Source organism: Bison bison, unplaced genomic scaffold, assembly GCF_000754665.1.
Source record: "Bison bison bison isolate TAMUID 2011002044 unplaced genomic scaffold, Bison_UMD1.0 scf7180017864325, whole genome shotgun sequence".
In the NCBI taxonomy this organism is placed as follows: Eukaryota; Metazoa; Chordata; class Mammalia; order Artiodactyla; family Bovidae; genus Bison; species Bison bison.
Genome location: NW_011494897.1, coordinates 8,617,075 through 8,633,312, shown reverse-complemented (window position 1 = coordinate 8,633,312; position 16,238 = coordinate 8,617,075). Strand labels below are relative to the sequence as shown.

General features: G+C 37.1%; 1 pseudogene; it reads right to left on the bottom strand.

Annotated features, from left to right (window-relative positions):
• Nucleotides 1-3,527: 3,527 nt before the first annotated feature.
• Nucleotides 3,528-5,304, bottom strand: LOC104998229 (annotated as a pseudogene).
• Between the last annotated feature and the right edge of the window lie 10,934 nt (nt 5,305-16,238).

Sequence of the window (16,238 nt, the reverse complement as noted above, 5' to 3'; positions counted from 1 at the left end):
CAATATTGTAAAGTTTAAAAATAAAATTAAAAAAAAAAATAAAATGAAAAGTATAATGTATATGGAGTCAGGAGTTTCTGCTTTTTATTCTACACAAATTATTTGTTAATAGGTTGTAATATATGGTTTCTATATCAATACATATAGATATGTCTCACAAATTGCTTTTGCAATTAATTTTATTTCCTGTTAAGGCAGAACTTCATTACTCTTCCTGATTTTTTAATTAAACATTAATTTAATTAAATGTGAATTAATTAATTTAATTAATGTGATTCACATTCAGTTGTAATAAGAAAGAGATATTTCCTACCACTTTATAAGACGGTATCATCCTGCAAGACTACAATACTGAGTTTGTCAAAAAGTTATATGGGCTTTTCTATCAGATGTAATGGAAAAACCTGAATGGATTTCTTGGCCAACCCAGTACAACACTACAACCAGGATACTGACAGTGCTTTAAAAATGTAGAGAACACTTCTATCACCACAAGGATCCCTGTGGCTACCTCACTTCCCATCTGCTCCTACTCCTTCCTTAGGCCTTGGAAAACTGTAATCTCCTCTCCATACCATAATTTCATCATTTTAGGAAATGTTATGTGTAAATGGAATAATACAGTATGTATTTAGAATTATTGTAATGTAGCATAATTCTATGAAGATGTATCATGAGTTTTGTATCTATCACATTGTTGAAGGTATGTATTTCTGTTTGTTTACTCATTCACTTGTTGAAGGACCAGTTTGTTTACCTGCTAGTTTGCTGAGGTGATTCCAGACTTTGGCCATTACAAATAAACATGCTATAAATATTTATGAAACAATTTTGTATGAAATATAAGTTTTCATTTATCTGGGATAAATGTGCCATGGCATAACACATGTTAGTTTTATGTTCAGTTTTAAGAAAGTGTCAAATTACTTTCCATGGTGGCTATGCCACTTTACATTCTCATGTCTGACGTAAAAACAACCTGATTTTTTGCATCCTGATCACATTTTGTATCACTGTTTTAAAAAATTAGCCATTCTGATAAGAAAGGAGTATAGTTATATTTAATTGTGCTTTTAATTTGTATTTCTTGAATGGCTGATGTTGAGTATCTTCCAAGGGTTTGCCATGTGCACAGAGTTATGATTGTTAATTTTATATATTAACTTTACTAAGCCACGGTACCAAGATATTTGATCAAAGACCAGTACAGATCACATCAAAGGTACTTTTAGATGAGATTAAAATTTAAATCAAAAGACTTTGTAAAGAGCAAATTACCCTTCATAATGTGGATCGACCTCTTCTATTTAGTTGAAGTTCTTTTAAAAAATTAAGCTTTCTTGAGGAAGACAGAATTCTGTTTCCAGGATGATTCCAGACTTGAACTGCAACATCAACACTTCCTACAATAGGTCTCTCAATTTCTCACTCTCTTCACCCCTCCCTCCCTTTGAAATATACTACTGTAGAAATATGCTACTGTTTCTATTTATTAGGTAACAAACTAATAAAACCAACAAACAGCTTTGAAAGTTAAAGTGAAAGTTGCTCAGTCATGTCCAACTCTTTGCAACCCTATGGACTATACAGTTCATGGAATTCTCCAGGCCAGAATACTGGAGTGGGTTGCCTTTCTTTCCATTCTCCAGGAGATCTTCCCAACTCAGCAATCAAACCCAGGTTTTCCACATTGCAGATGGATTCTTTACCAGCTGAGCCATCAGGGAAGTCCAAGAATACTGGAGTGGGTAGCATGTCCCTTCTCCAGGGGATCTTCCTGAGCCAGGAATTGAACAGGGGTCTCCTGCATTGCAGAAGGATTCTTTACCAAGTGAGCTATAAAAATATATTTCATTTATGATTCCCCTCCCCAAAAGCTTTAGATTGATTTTTAGTATTTGAATACACTCAAAAAATCCTCAATTAATGCATTTTTTTCTGTCAAATACAGCTTTGGAAATATGGTGGTTCCATGGACCCGCCATATTTCCAAAGCTGTATTTGACAAAAAGAATGCATTAATTGAGGTTTGAGTGCATTCAAATATTAAAAATCAATCTAAAGCTTTTGGGGAGGGGAATCATAAATGAAATATATTTTCATACTATCATAAGGTCATTTAACATTTTTTCCCAGTGTTATCATACACATAAAGCTATAAACAGCCACAACAGGTTGAAAAGTATCCTGTATTTTAGTTTTTACAAATTCTACAGCAAGAGGCAGGAGAGCAGAAGAATCTGTATAGTTGTAGTTACTTATATTTTTGAAGTCTTGTTTCTTCTTGAAAGTGATGCCAAAATATTATAAATTTCTTGAGGCCATTTTATAACAAGGAACTCTTGTATTTACCTATAAAAATCCAGTGTCAGATGTGTAATCTCTTGTACTGAACATCAGAGAGACTAGATGTGCTGTCAGATAATATCTGTGGTGGTGAGGATGAATAGATAAAAGTCTCTTGGGATTTTTTTTGGTCAGTTATTTCCAAGTTGTTCTTACTTGTATCTGACAGTGTTATAAATCCATTCATCCTGTTAAAGCTTTTGTGGAAAATAACTTGTTAAAACTACCACTCAAATTTGATAAGTAAGAGTACTTTTATTAATAATACTTTACAATAGCCTTTTATTTTTAAACATGATGCATTTTGTCAATTTTTTAATAGTAATGACTTTGTGGTCTTGGCTTTATGACTAATTCATCATTTTCATTGAATGGTTATTATGTTTGGGAGGTATACAGATGCCCACGATATTCTAAGCAATTGATCAAAACTTCTTTAAGGGGAAAGAAAAAACATTCTTTTGATGAAATGCAACATTATAAAATATAGCCACCTTATGGTGACTGGCCTTTTTCATTTCTTTTTTCTTGTTCACTTCTCTGTTATAAATCTGCAAAGAAATGGATAGGAGCAGCTTTTACTCTAGATAGTTTTGAATTAGCTACATAATTCTTATGCAGAAACATTACTTAAAGAACAATTCTTTTCCCTCCCTAAACATACCAAAATTTCTATTATAAGGTATGTAAAGTTTTACAGTATTTTAAATCTTGTGTGTGTGTGTGTGTTCAGTTGCTCAGTCATGTCTGACTCTTTTGCAACCCTAAGGACTGTAGCCAGGCAGGCTTCTCTATCCAGGAGATTTTCCAGGCAAATCCAGAGTTGCCATTTCCTACTCCAGAAGATCTTCACCACCCAGGGATCAAATCCACATCTCTTGTGTCTCCTGCATTGGCAGATGGATTCTTTAAACCTTATATTTTACTAACTATACTAATCAAGTATTTTACTGTGTGTGTTAATTGCTCAACGTGTCCAACTCTTTGTAACTCCATGGACTGTAGCCCGCAAGGCTCCTCTGTCCATGGAATTCTCCAGGCAAGAACACTGGAATAGGTTGACATTTCCGACTCCAGGGGATCTTCCTGACCCAAGAATTGAACCTGGACCTCCTGCATTGCAGGCAGATTCTTTACCATGTGAGCTACCAGGGAAGCATCAGATGAATATCAAGTACATCTCATGCCTGCTGATAAGCCATGTTGAAAAAGAAGTATCTCTATAACCTTCTCACTGGTAAGCAGAGGCTGTAGGCAACATGAATCAAAGTGAAGTAAAAGCTTAGTAATTCAAGCTGTTCTCTACACTGTAAGCAGGTCTATAACCAAAGTGGAAAGCTTCTATATTGGTGCCATAATAAACCTGATAAACAGCTGCCAGATCTGCTGGGTAGATCAGAGACCACAAAGTAATTGTATCTATGGGCAAAGTTTTATTCACAGTCTCATCAGAAATCTTGTAAAAGTCACTCTACTGGTTTCTAGCACATGGATGAATCACATTTAGGACCCAATAATAAAGGAAGAAAAACAGGGCCAGGCTTATGGCTACCACCACTGGCCCTCTCCAGAAGGTAAATAGTCACAGGAGTAAATTTGCAATTGCTGTGATTCCAAATCAACAGGAATGAAATTCAACTGACTGGCAAGTTCAGTAACCTTCTGTGGAGCTTGAATATTGTTGCTGCATATATAAACATGCCAGACAGCATCCTTAGGTCGTAATGGAAGCACCCAAGCTGTTGCTCAGTTGCTAAATCACGTCCGACTCTTTGCCACCTCACAGATTGCAGCATGCCAGTGTTTCCTGTCCTTCAGTATCTCCTGGAGTTTGCGCAAACTCATGTCCATTGAGTCAGTGATGCCATCCAACCATCTCATCCTGTGTAGCCCCCTTCTCCTCTTGCCCTCAATCTTTCCCAGAGTCAAGGTCTTTCCCAACGAGTGGTCTCTTTACATCAGGTGGCTAAATATTGCAGCTTAAGCATCAGTTCTTCCAATGAACATTCAGGGTTGATTTCCTTTAGGATTGACTGGTTTGATTTCCTTGCTGTCCAAGGGAATCTCAAGAGTCTTCTCCAGTACCACAGTTTGAAGCATCAATTCTTTGGCACTGAGCCTTCTTTATGGTCCAACTGTCATATCCATACATGACTACTGGAAAAACCACAGCTCTGACTAGATAGACATATGTGCAAATTGATGTCTCTGCTTTTTAATATGCTGTCTAGGTTTGTTATAGCTTTTCTTCCAAGGAGAAAGCATCTTTTAATTTCATGGCTGCAGACACTCTCCACAGTGATTCTGGAGTCCAAGAAAATAAATTCTGTCACTGTTTCCATTGTTTCCCCTTCTATTTGCCATGAAGTGATAGGACCAGATGCCCAAGCTGAGACAACATTAAATCCTTTCACAATCAAAGAGTCCAGGAATAATGAAGCCAAATATTCCACATTGGATGCTGGGTATTGGTTTATCCTCATGTTATTGCTCACATCAATCAAAATTCACCCACAGCAGATGTCCAGGTCCCACAGTAAGGTGTAATGTTCCTATATATAGCAACAACATTATATTTGATATGATTTGATTTAATCAACTTCTCAGTGAGTGACATCGACCATATGAGGATAAAACTCAGCAGAAAATTTAGGATTTCTGCTTCCTATGACTACATCATGATAGCCATGCCTAATAAGTCAAATAGTCAGGGACTTAGCAAAATTTCTACTGCCAATTACACCCATAGTGGCCTTCCTTACATCCTTCTTTTTTCTTTTTTGCCATGCCCTGTGGCATGTGGGATCTTAGTTCCTTGACCAGGAAACAAACCGGTGTTCCCTGCATTGGAAGCATAGAGTCTCAACTGGACCATCAGCAAAGTGCCTTTGTTGCATCTTTGATACCATTTTTCCCCTGAGGCCAAGGAGGTTTTCTAAGGCTCTTGTGGTTTCCCATCAGTGTTTCATTCCTTGATACAGACTCTTCCAAAATCACCAGGGATATCTCGAGAATCTGGTTAAAACAAAGACTCTATTTGAGTGAGTCTGGAGTGAGGCCAAAGAATCAGCATTTCTAATAACATGATGCCAATGCTGCTTGTATGTGGGCTCCTCTTTGAACAGCAAAGCTCTCTGTACCCTCTGACTGGCCCTGTTCTCTGATGCCCCTTGTCAGTTTCTCCCTTCTCTCTGAGTCACATCAGAAAATTAGATCATGGCATTTCAGAAGCTGTCCATGGTTGAAGATCCCCCTCAGAGGATGTGAAAATGTAGAGCCAGTAGTTTGGCTCAAGGAGTGGAAGGCAAAGGATACATTTTCTGTGTAGTGATGAAGCAAAAACAAACTTGACAGCAGATGAAATGAGTATTTTATGGACATGCAATGGCAAAGAGAAATATTTAAGTATTAGTAGCTCAGTCATATCTGACTCATTGCAACCCCACGGAGTGTGGCCTGCCAGGCTCCTCTGTCCATGGGATTTCCCAAAGATTCTTAGGCAAGAATCCTGGAGTGAGTAGCCATCCCCTTCTCCGAGGGATCTTCCCAACCCAGGGACTGAATCCCGGTCTCCTGCATTGCAGGCAGATTCTTTACTGTCTGAGACCCCAGGGAAGCCCAGAAATATTTAAGGGAGAGAGATAAAATAAGAGAGAGAAGAAAACAATATTAAAGGAATGGGATGAAGCACAAAGGCAATTTCTGTGGCTGAAAAGCTTGACAAGCCATTCAAGAAATACCTGGGAAGTCTCATCCCTCGAAGTTTTGCTCTGTAACTGTGTTCTCCTCTCTTGCTGCTGTGGTCACCAGCTTTCAAAAACAGTTCATTGTGAATATTTTTATGTTTCTTTAAGGCCCAGGCTTTCTGACCCAAGAGCACTGGCAAGCTTGATTAAAGGATGATTGCTCAGAAGCTCTATATTATATATTGTTCCAAAGAGACTATGGGGATTAGACTCATCTGACCTGGAGAAGTTTGCTCAGATTCTAGGACACTAAAAGTCTAGGTACCTTCCTAATACTCTCCCCAGAAAATACTTATTTTATTTTGCTTTTTTGCAACTCAAAGTGAAGGACTTTCTTTCAACCAGGGGGAGGTTGGGCCCCATAGACTGTCTTCTACAAGTTCTAAATCACACAACATTAAGATTCTTACAGATTTCCCTGGTGGCTCAGTGGTAAAGAATCCATATGCCAACGCAGGAGACATGGGTTTGATCCCTGGGTTGGGAAGATCCTACTTGCCTCAGAACAACTAAGCCGGTGAGCCGTAACTGGTAAGCCTGTGATTTACAGCCTGGGAGCTGCAACTACTGAGACCACACACCTAGAGCCATGCTCCCCAACAAGAAAAGACACTGCAATGAGAAGCCCGTGCACAGCAACTAGAGAGAAGGCCCCACTTGCTGCAAATAGAGAAAAACCCACCCAGCAATGAAGACTCTGCACATCCAAAATAAATATATAAAAATTTAAGGAAAAAGATTCTTGAGCTGCAGGAACTAGCGAACATTTGGCTGACACTGTACCCCTCCATCAGCATCAGGGCTCCAGGAAATAGCACTGAGATTCCCTATGAGAATTAAACTTTTCTAGACCAGAGATTACATGGTTTCTGTCAACACACACACATAACAATTTCAGGCAAACATTTATCAGCCTCCTGCACAGAGAAGTTCTATGCCGGTTCCTCAGTCTGTAGTGCCTGTATCATTGTTTCCTGGACTCTGACCCTCTAGGTCCCATCACCTAGACTTTGCTTCACTCTTCTGACCCAGGTCCACTGTGACCCCCAGCATTAAGTGCCCTGTTCTTCACTATGACCAACCCAATCCTGTGGTTATGAATATCAATTCTTTGCTGTCTGCTTCTAAACCCTGATTTTAGTCAAATATCCAAGACCTGAATGTGTTAGGTACATCTCTGAAAGACATACTCTCTAATAACTTAGAAGCATTTGATCTCAGAAAATGCAAAGATTAGGTGAAATTCATTTTAAGAACTGTTGAAGCTGCCCAAAACATATTTCAAATATATTTGCTTTCATAAGACTAGTCAAACTCTAAATGGATTATATATAAGTATATATATATACTTATTACAACTATTTATTCATAGTACAAGTATGACTAACGATTTCATTGCAATTATTTTAAGCTTGTCTTATCATGCACATAATGTTCTGAAATGTGTATTTATATACTATAGTAATAAAGAATACAATATAATATATACTAATACATATCTCAGGGAAAGCTATGCCTGTGAATAGGCTGTGTGAATAGGCTGATTATCCTATTCTTGTGACTGAATTTGACTCCTAAAACACTCTATGATTAGTTATCTATTTCTGATTAAGTGAAAACAGAAGACTAAATTTGGATCTAAAATGGAAAATACAACCCACAGGCTGAAATTTTATTATAACAGATGCACGATGCCTTAGTTTAAATCAGTAATATGCTAACAAGGGTTTTAGGATAAATAACTAGGTACCAGTAATGGGGTATAAACATGAATTAGATACAAAGGTAAAAATGAAAACAAGTACACAATTTGTGGAAAAGATAAACCTGAAAATGACTACAATCTTATATGATTTATATTACCATTAAATTTAATGAGAAGTGATACTTGCTGTGAAATGGATGAACTAGAAAATTCCACTTTGCCTGAAATTCACTATGGGCAAAACCTGATAACCCATAGTCTTCTCCAGATAAAGTTGTATTTATTCAAGCTGTACCTTTTCTCCAAATTCAAATCCTTTTTGGCTGTACTAAGTGTTCTTATATCTTTTTAGGTTGAATTAAGTCTTCTTAATTTTTCCAAAAAATCTTTTCAAGCATCAGGTATACCAAGGTATAGTAATTTTGTAATATATTTTAGTTAAAAATCTGTCTCTTTCACAGATAAAAAATTGGGTAATATTAGAGTACTATATATCATGCATGTTCTATCTCCATTATTTAGCACAGTATTAGGGTTTTTCACAGTGTTCTCAGAATAATTTCAAATCTTCAGAAATGAGAAAGCAATAAAGATTCACCACAGTTCAGTTCAGTCACTCAGTCATGACCGACTCATTGCGACCCTATGAATTGCAGCACACCAGGCTTCCCTGTCCATCACCAACTCCCAGAGTTCACTCAAACTCATGTCCATCGAGTGGGTGATGCCATCCAGCCATCTCATCCTCTGTCATCCCCTTCTTCTCCTGCCCCCAACCCCTCCCAGCATCACAGTCTTTTCCAGTGAGTCAACTCTTCCATTGAGGTGGCCAAAGTACTGGAGTTTCAGCTTTAGCATCATTCCTTCCAAAGAAATCCCAGGGCTGATCTTCAGAATGGACTGCTTGGATCCCCTTGCAGTCCAAGGGACTCTCAAGAGTCTTCTCCAACACCACAGTTCAAAAGCATCAATTCTTCGGCACTCAGCTTTCTTCACAGTCCAACTCTCACATCCATACATGACCACAGGAAAAACCATAGCCTTGACTAGACAGACCTTTGTTAGCAAAGTAACGCCTCTGCTTTTGAATATGCTATCTAGGTTGGTCATAACTTTCCTTCCAAGGAGTAAGCGTCTTTTCATTTCATGGCTGCTGTCACCATCTGCTGTGATTTTGGAGCCCCCAAAAATAAAGTCTGACACTGTTTCCACTGTTTCCCCATCTATTTCCCATGAACTGATGGGACCAGATGCCATGATCTTCGTTTTCTGAATGTTTAACTTCAAGCCAACTTTTTCACTCTCCTCTTTCACTTTCATCAACAGGCTTTTAGTTCCTCTTCACTTTCTGCCATAAGGGTGGTGTCATTTGCATACCTGAGATTATTGATACTTCTCCCTGCAATCTTGATTCCAGCTTGTGCTTCTTCCAGCCCAGCGTTTTTCATGATGTACTCTGCATATAAGTTAAATAAGCAGGGTGACAATATACAGCCTTGATGAACTCCTTTTCCTATTTGGAATCTGTCTGTTGTTCCAACAACCAGTCTGTTGTTCCATGTCCAGTTCTAACTGTTGCTTCCTGACCTGCATATAGTCTCCTTAAAATTTCTTACAGTTATTGTCCCAAGAAATTATATTAGTGCAAAATCTACAGCACAGCACTGATTCTTGATTGTTTGAATAAAAATTGTATTCAATGTTAAAACTGATAAATGTTTTAAAAATACTACAAATGGTTAGAAATGGTCTATGTCAAAAACTTTATAAAGATTTCCCTTGGGTTTATCACAAAAAAATTACCAAATTAATACTATATGATTAGACAAAAGTAGAAAAACCATTTCCTAAGTTAAATAACTTTATACTATTAAAATCTAAGAAAAATTAGAAGAAATTGTTATCTTAAAAGTATTTTTCTCATAACTAAGTCTCTATAATAAAAGATTACAGTTATCACATGAATTTTTTTTAATTTTTTAACTTTACAATATTGTATTGGTTTTGTCATATATCAACATGAATCCGCCACAGGTATACACGTTCCCCATCCTGAACCCTCCTCCGTCCTCCTTCCCCATACCATTCCTCTGGGTCGTGTCAGTGCACCAGCCCCAAGCATCCAGTATTGTGCATTGAACCTGGACTGGCGACTTGTTTCATTTAAGAAATAAATGTAGGCATGCATTTTTTTTTCTAAAATATCAAATGTAATTTATATCAATTTTTCTCTTTTTTATATCTATCTAAATTTTATCCTAAATTGCTATGACATTGTGAGAGTTACACTTGCTTATTTAAATATTAATATGTTTTTGTTGTTAATAAATTATTATCATTCTTATAATTCTAATAATCTCATGATCCTAATGCAGAACTATTAAGTCCATAATAATTTTAACTTAGCCTATGTATTTATTGGTGTTTTACTCTCAAAATGAATCCTTTATTTCTCTTTATCCTATATTTGCATGTAAAATGCTTAAAATATATATCTAACTTTTGTTATTTATACCTGTAAATTTGAAGCATAATGCACGTGGATGAACACATCAGATTAAAGAATGCAGTGCAAATGTACGCTTTGATCAAGTAAGATTATATTATATGTTAATTTCCTATTGTTACATATTATTTATGATATTTACTTATTGACAGGGCATCAAAAATAAGCTTCAGTATTCTCTAAAAACATACTGGAAGATAATAAAGCATTTTCCATTACATTCCAAATTTATCATACTATAATATTTTAAAAGAGGTCCTGATTAAATGTCTTATGTTAGATTGTTCAAGTATTACAGCAAAAGATATAACTCTAGTTTGTCAGGGAGCTTCTTACTTTCAAGAGTCAAGCATGTTTATAATTGAATTCTTCTTGACTTTGAAAATAAAATGTCAATAAGTGCCTTAACATTAGCCTTAACATAGGCTAAGTTAAAGTCATTATTGAATTAATAGTTTTGCATTAGAATCATGAGATTATTAGATTATAAGAATGATAATACATAAATAGAATTATATGAATGATAATGTGCCAAGAATGTTCAAACTATGCAACAATTGCACACATTTCACAAGCTAGCAAAGTAATGCTCAAATTCTCCAAGCTAGGCTTCAACAGTACATGAACTGAGAGCTTCCAGATGTTCAAGCTGGATTTAGAAAAGGCAGAGGAACCAGAGATTAAATTGCCAACATCTATTGGGTCATGAAAACTGAAGAAAATTCTAGAAAAACCTCTACTTCTGCTTTATTGACTACACTAAAGCCTTTGACTGTGTGGATCACAACAAACCGTGGAAAATTCTTCAGGAGATGGGAATACCAGACCACCTCACCTGCCTCCAGGAAACCTGTATGCAGGTCAAGAAGCAACAGTTCTAACTGGACATGGAACAGACTGGTGCCAAATTAGGAAATCAGTATGTCAAGGCTGCATATTGTCACCCTGCATATTTAACTTATATTCAGAGTACATCATGTGAAGTGCCAGGCTGGATGAAGCACAAGCTGGAATCAAGATTTCCGGGAGATATATCGATAACCTCAGATATGAAGATGACACCACCCATATGGCAGAAAGTGAAGAGGAACTAAAGACCTTCTTGATGAAAGTGAAAGAGGAGAGAGAAAAAGCTGGCTTAAAACTAAACTTTCAAAAAACGAAGATCACGGCATCCAGTCCCATCACTTCATGGCAAATAGATGGGGAAACAATGGAAACAGTGACAGACTTTCTTTTCTTGGGCTCCAAAATCACTGCAGTTGGTGAGTGCAGTCATGAAATTAAAAGTTGCTTGCTGCTTGGAAGAAAAGCTATGACCAACCTAGATAGCATATTAAAAAGCAGAGACATTACTTTGCCAAGAAATTTCTATATAATCAGTGCTACAGTTTTTCCAGTAGTCATGTATGGATGTGAGAGTTGGACTGTGAAGAGGACTGAGCACCTAAGAACTGATGTTTTTGAACTGTGGTGTTGGATAAGATTCTAGAGAGCCCCTTGGACTGCAAGGAGATCAAATCAGTCAATCCTAAAGGAGATCAGCCCTGGGTGTTTATTGGAAGGACTGATGTTGAAGCTGAAGCTGTAATATTTTGGCCACCTGATGTGAAGAGCTGACTCGCTGAAAAAGATCCTGATACTGTGGAAGACTGAAGGCAGGAGGGAAAGAGGATGACAAAGGATGAGATGGTTGGATGGTATCACCGACTCAATGGACATGAGTTTGAGCAAGGTCCAGGAGTTGGTGATGGACAAGGAAGCCTGGAGTGCTGCAGTCCATGGAGTTGAAAAGAGCTGGACACGACTGAGTGACTAAACAAAGAATGATAATGAGAATTCACGGGAAAAACTAGAAAAAGCTAGGAACAAAACCAAGAACTAGAAAACAAACTATGGAAGAAAAAATTCCCTTCTATACATAGTATAAACACCCCTGAAGGATGGAATTTATCTTCTCTATATTCCAGTTGAATTATAAATAAAATTAGTATCACAATATTTACAGTAGCTTCAACTAGATTCATTACTTTTTTGTTTACATTACATGAGCATTCTGTGTACGCTCTGTACATTTAAAGCTGCATATATTTGTACATATGACAGAACCCAATTTATGTGTTTAGTTCCTCAGCTGTGTTTTTGCATCATAATTACAAATAAGGTTTAATATTTAGCAAATTTGCTTAATACATGTAAAAACAAAAGTTCCCTAAAGCCACACTACTATATAGCGATTAAATTTCTGAATGTTAGCATTTATTTTGAAAATTTCTTTTAAAGGCAGCTTTAACAAATTTGAAATTCACTGAATTATTTGATGCATATGTTCTTACTTAGTGAAAGCATCATATTAGTAACAGAAACATGTAGAAATTATCAATAATCATTTATGAGAAAGATCCATCTTGTCAGTTCATATTATTTTACATATTGTTTTGTTGGTAATGAGTGTGAAAGTAGGAATTAAATGACTTAATTAAAATAAATTTTAAAATCCAACTTTAATGTAAAATCTGCCTATTTGAACTTAGAAAATGTTTGTTCTATGATAAAGTTTTTCTCATATGGATACAGCATTGCCATTGTAATTCTGGTCTTGACATTAATCTAAGACTTAGACTTCATGCTCTACTCCTTTCAAACACTCATCTGGTTTCTGTTTAGTGTTCAATAAAAATGAATGAGGTAACAGAAATCACTTGCTCAGGTCGAAACTTTTTAATTTTCTACTTGGAAAATCTTTGCACAAATCTTAAAGTACTATTGGAAGAAATTAATGTTGTTCATGTCAGCTAATTTATGTATAAAGTAACTAGTTTGGGAATTATCCATTATATAATGGTCTATTGCCATATCTCCTGGTCAATGTTCCCCAATTTCAGTACATTTGGGTTCCTCATCTTGTCCCCTCTTACTAGCAAGATCTACTTTACAACTTCTTGTTACATTTTCATTCTCATGAAATAGAAGTGAAAGAGTTAGTTTTTCAGTCATGTCCAACTCTTTGCGACTCTGTGGGGCTGCCCGTCACTCTCCTCTGTCCATGGAATTCTCCAGGCAAGTATACTAAGCGGGTTGTTATTTCCTTATCCAGGGGATCTTCCTGACCCCAGGGGTCGAATCCAGGTTTCCTGCATTGCAGGTGGGTTTTTTACCATCTGAGCCACTAGGCAAGCCTTTCATTCTCATGCTATGCTATGCTATGCTATATGCTATGCTATGCTAAGTCGCTTCAGTCGTGTCCGACTCTGTGCGACCCCATAGACGGCAGCCCACCAGAGTCACTGGGATTCTCCAGGCAAGAATACTGGAGTGGGTTGCCATTTCCTTCTCCAATGCATGAAAGAGAAAAGTGAAAGTGAAGTCGCTCAGTCGTGTCTGACTCTTAGCGACCCCATGGACTGCAGCCTACCAGGTTCCTCCGTCCATGGGATTTTCCAGGCAAGAGTACTGGAGTGGGGTGCCATTGCCTTCTCCAATTCACCACTTAAGGAAAGTTAAAGTGCCTAATATCCCAATAAGATCATTTTTTTTAAAGGGGTAAAAAGCATTTCTATATCCTTATATATTAAATGGGTTCCAAATATAAGATTGCTATGAAATAAGGCATACAGTTTGAATCTTCATTTTATTTGTCTACAAGATTGACATCTATTGATGACTCCTGCCTGTCCCTAGTGCTCTCTTCCCTTGGCCGATGGCAGGAAATGACTCTGATGCTCATGCTAACTCAGCAATAGTCTTTACTGGTCCCTGTTCTTCAATCCAATCCAAGAATTGTTTCTGTTCAGGTTTTTACTATTTCAAGTCATTATTATCCCATTCTTGAATTACTGCAAATCTTTCAAGAGAATTTTCCTTGTCTCTGGCATTTTCCCTCTCTGAAATCATATTCTTTTAGCAACTTTGCATGTTACTGTGTGTATACCTTAACTTAGCACTTATGACACAGTACTGCAACTGTCAATTCAGTTGTCTTGTTATACATCTAGACAGTAAATTCATTAAATATGGAATTATCTTTTTCAACACTGTATTACTAGCTCATTGTAAAATGTGTAAAACATATGATAAGCAAAATACAATTTTCAGTAAACAACCCCCTTGATCTGCTATTTAGATTGCCATCTTGTGTTTTGCAGTGCTTTTTCTATCACATTTATCAGAACACTATAATTATCCAATGGTTCCACTGATTAATCAACCACACACCATTAGCAAACATGGGCCATAGATTTTTGTACCTATCATCATAATGAACTTGTTCTTACAGAAACTGTTAATGCTGTAATGTTACTATTAACTAACAATTCCTTCTATTATTTATTGTTAATATGCAGAAAGTAGAATAAATGGACATTCGATAAACGTTGAGGTAGTGCACATATTGTGTTTTATTTTCTTTTAGGCTCCTAGTCACAAAAAGATCGTCATTAATTAATTAATTCAATACATACTTTTGAAATCACGCTATGGGATAAGAATTTTAAGGAGTTGAAGCTAGAAAAGTGGGTAAAGTCATTCCTGAATCCCCATTAAAATTGGATTACATAGGAAGCTGGAATGTCAGGTCCGTGAATCAAGGCAAATTGGAAGTGGTCAAACAAGAGATGGAAAGAGTGAATATCAACATTCTAGGAATCAGCAAACTAAAATGGACTGGAATGGGTGAATTTAACTCAGATGACCATTAATCTACTATTGCGGGCAGGAATCCTTCAGAAGAAATGGAGTGGCCATCATGGTCAACCAAAGAGTCCAAAATGCAGTACTTGGATGCAATCTCAAAAATGACAGAATGGTCTCTGTTCGTTTCCAAGGCAAACCATTCAATATCACAGTAATCCAAGTCCATGCCCCAACCGGTAATGCTGAAAAAAGCTGAAGATGAACGGTTCTATGAAGACCTACAAGAACTTTTAGAACTAACACCCAAAAAAGATGTCCTTTTCATTATAGGGGACTGGAATGCAAAAGTAGGAAGTCAAGAAACACCTGGAGTAACAGGCAAATTTGGCTTTGGTATACGGAATGAAGCAGGGGAAAGACTAATAGAGTTTTCCTAAGAGAACGCACTGGTCATAGCAAACACCCACTTCCAACAACACAAAAGAAGACCCTACAAATGGACATCACCAGATGGTCAACAGTGAAATCAGATTGAATATATTCTTTGCAGCCAAAGATGGAGAAGCTCTATATAGTCAGCAAAACCATGACCAGGATCTGACTGTGGCTCAGATCATGAACTCCTTACTGCCAAATTCAGACTTAAATTGAAGAAAGTAGGGAAAACCACTAGACCATTCAGGTATGACCTAAATCAAATCCCTTGTGATTATACAGTGGAAGTCAGAAATAGATTTAATGGCCTAGCTCTGATAGATAGAGTGCCTGATGAACTATGGGATGAGGTTTGTGACATTGTACAAGAGACAGGGATCAAGACCATCCCCATGGAAAAGAAATGCAAAAAAGCAAAATGGCTGTCTGGGGAGGCCTTACAAATAGCTGTGAAAAGAAGAGAAGTGAAAAGCAAAGCAGAAAAGGAAAGATATAAGCAACTGAATGCAGAGTTCCAAAGAATAGCAAGAAAAGATACGAAAGCCTTCTTCAGCAATCAATGCAAAGAAATAGAGGAAAACAACAGAATGGGAAAGACTAGAGATCTCTTCAAGAGAATTAGAGATACCAAGGGAACATTTCATGCAAAGATGGGCTCAATAAAGGACAGAAATGGTATGGACCTATCAGCAGCAGAAGATATTAAGAAGAGATGGCAAGAATACACAGAAGAACTGTACAAAAAAGATCTTCACGACCCAGATAATCACAATGGTGTGATCACTGACCTAGAGCCAGACATCCTGGAATGTGAAGTCAAGTGGGCCTTAGAAAGCATCACTATGAACAAAGCTAGTGGAGGTGTGGA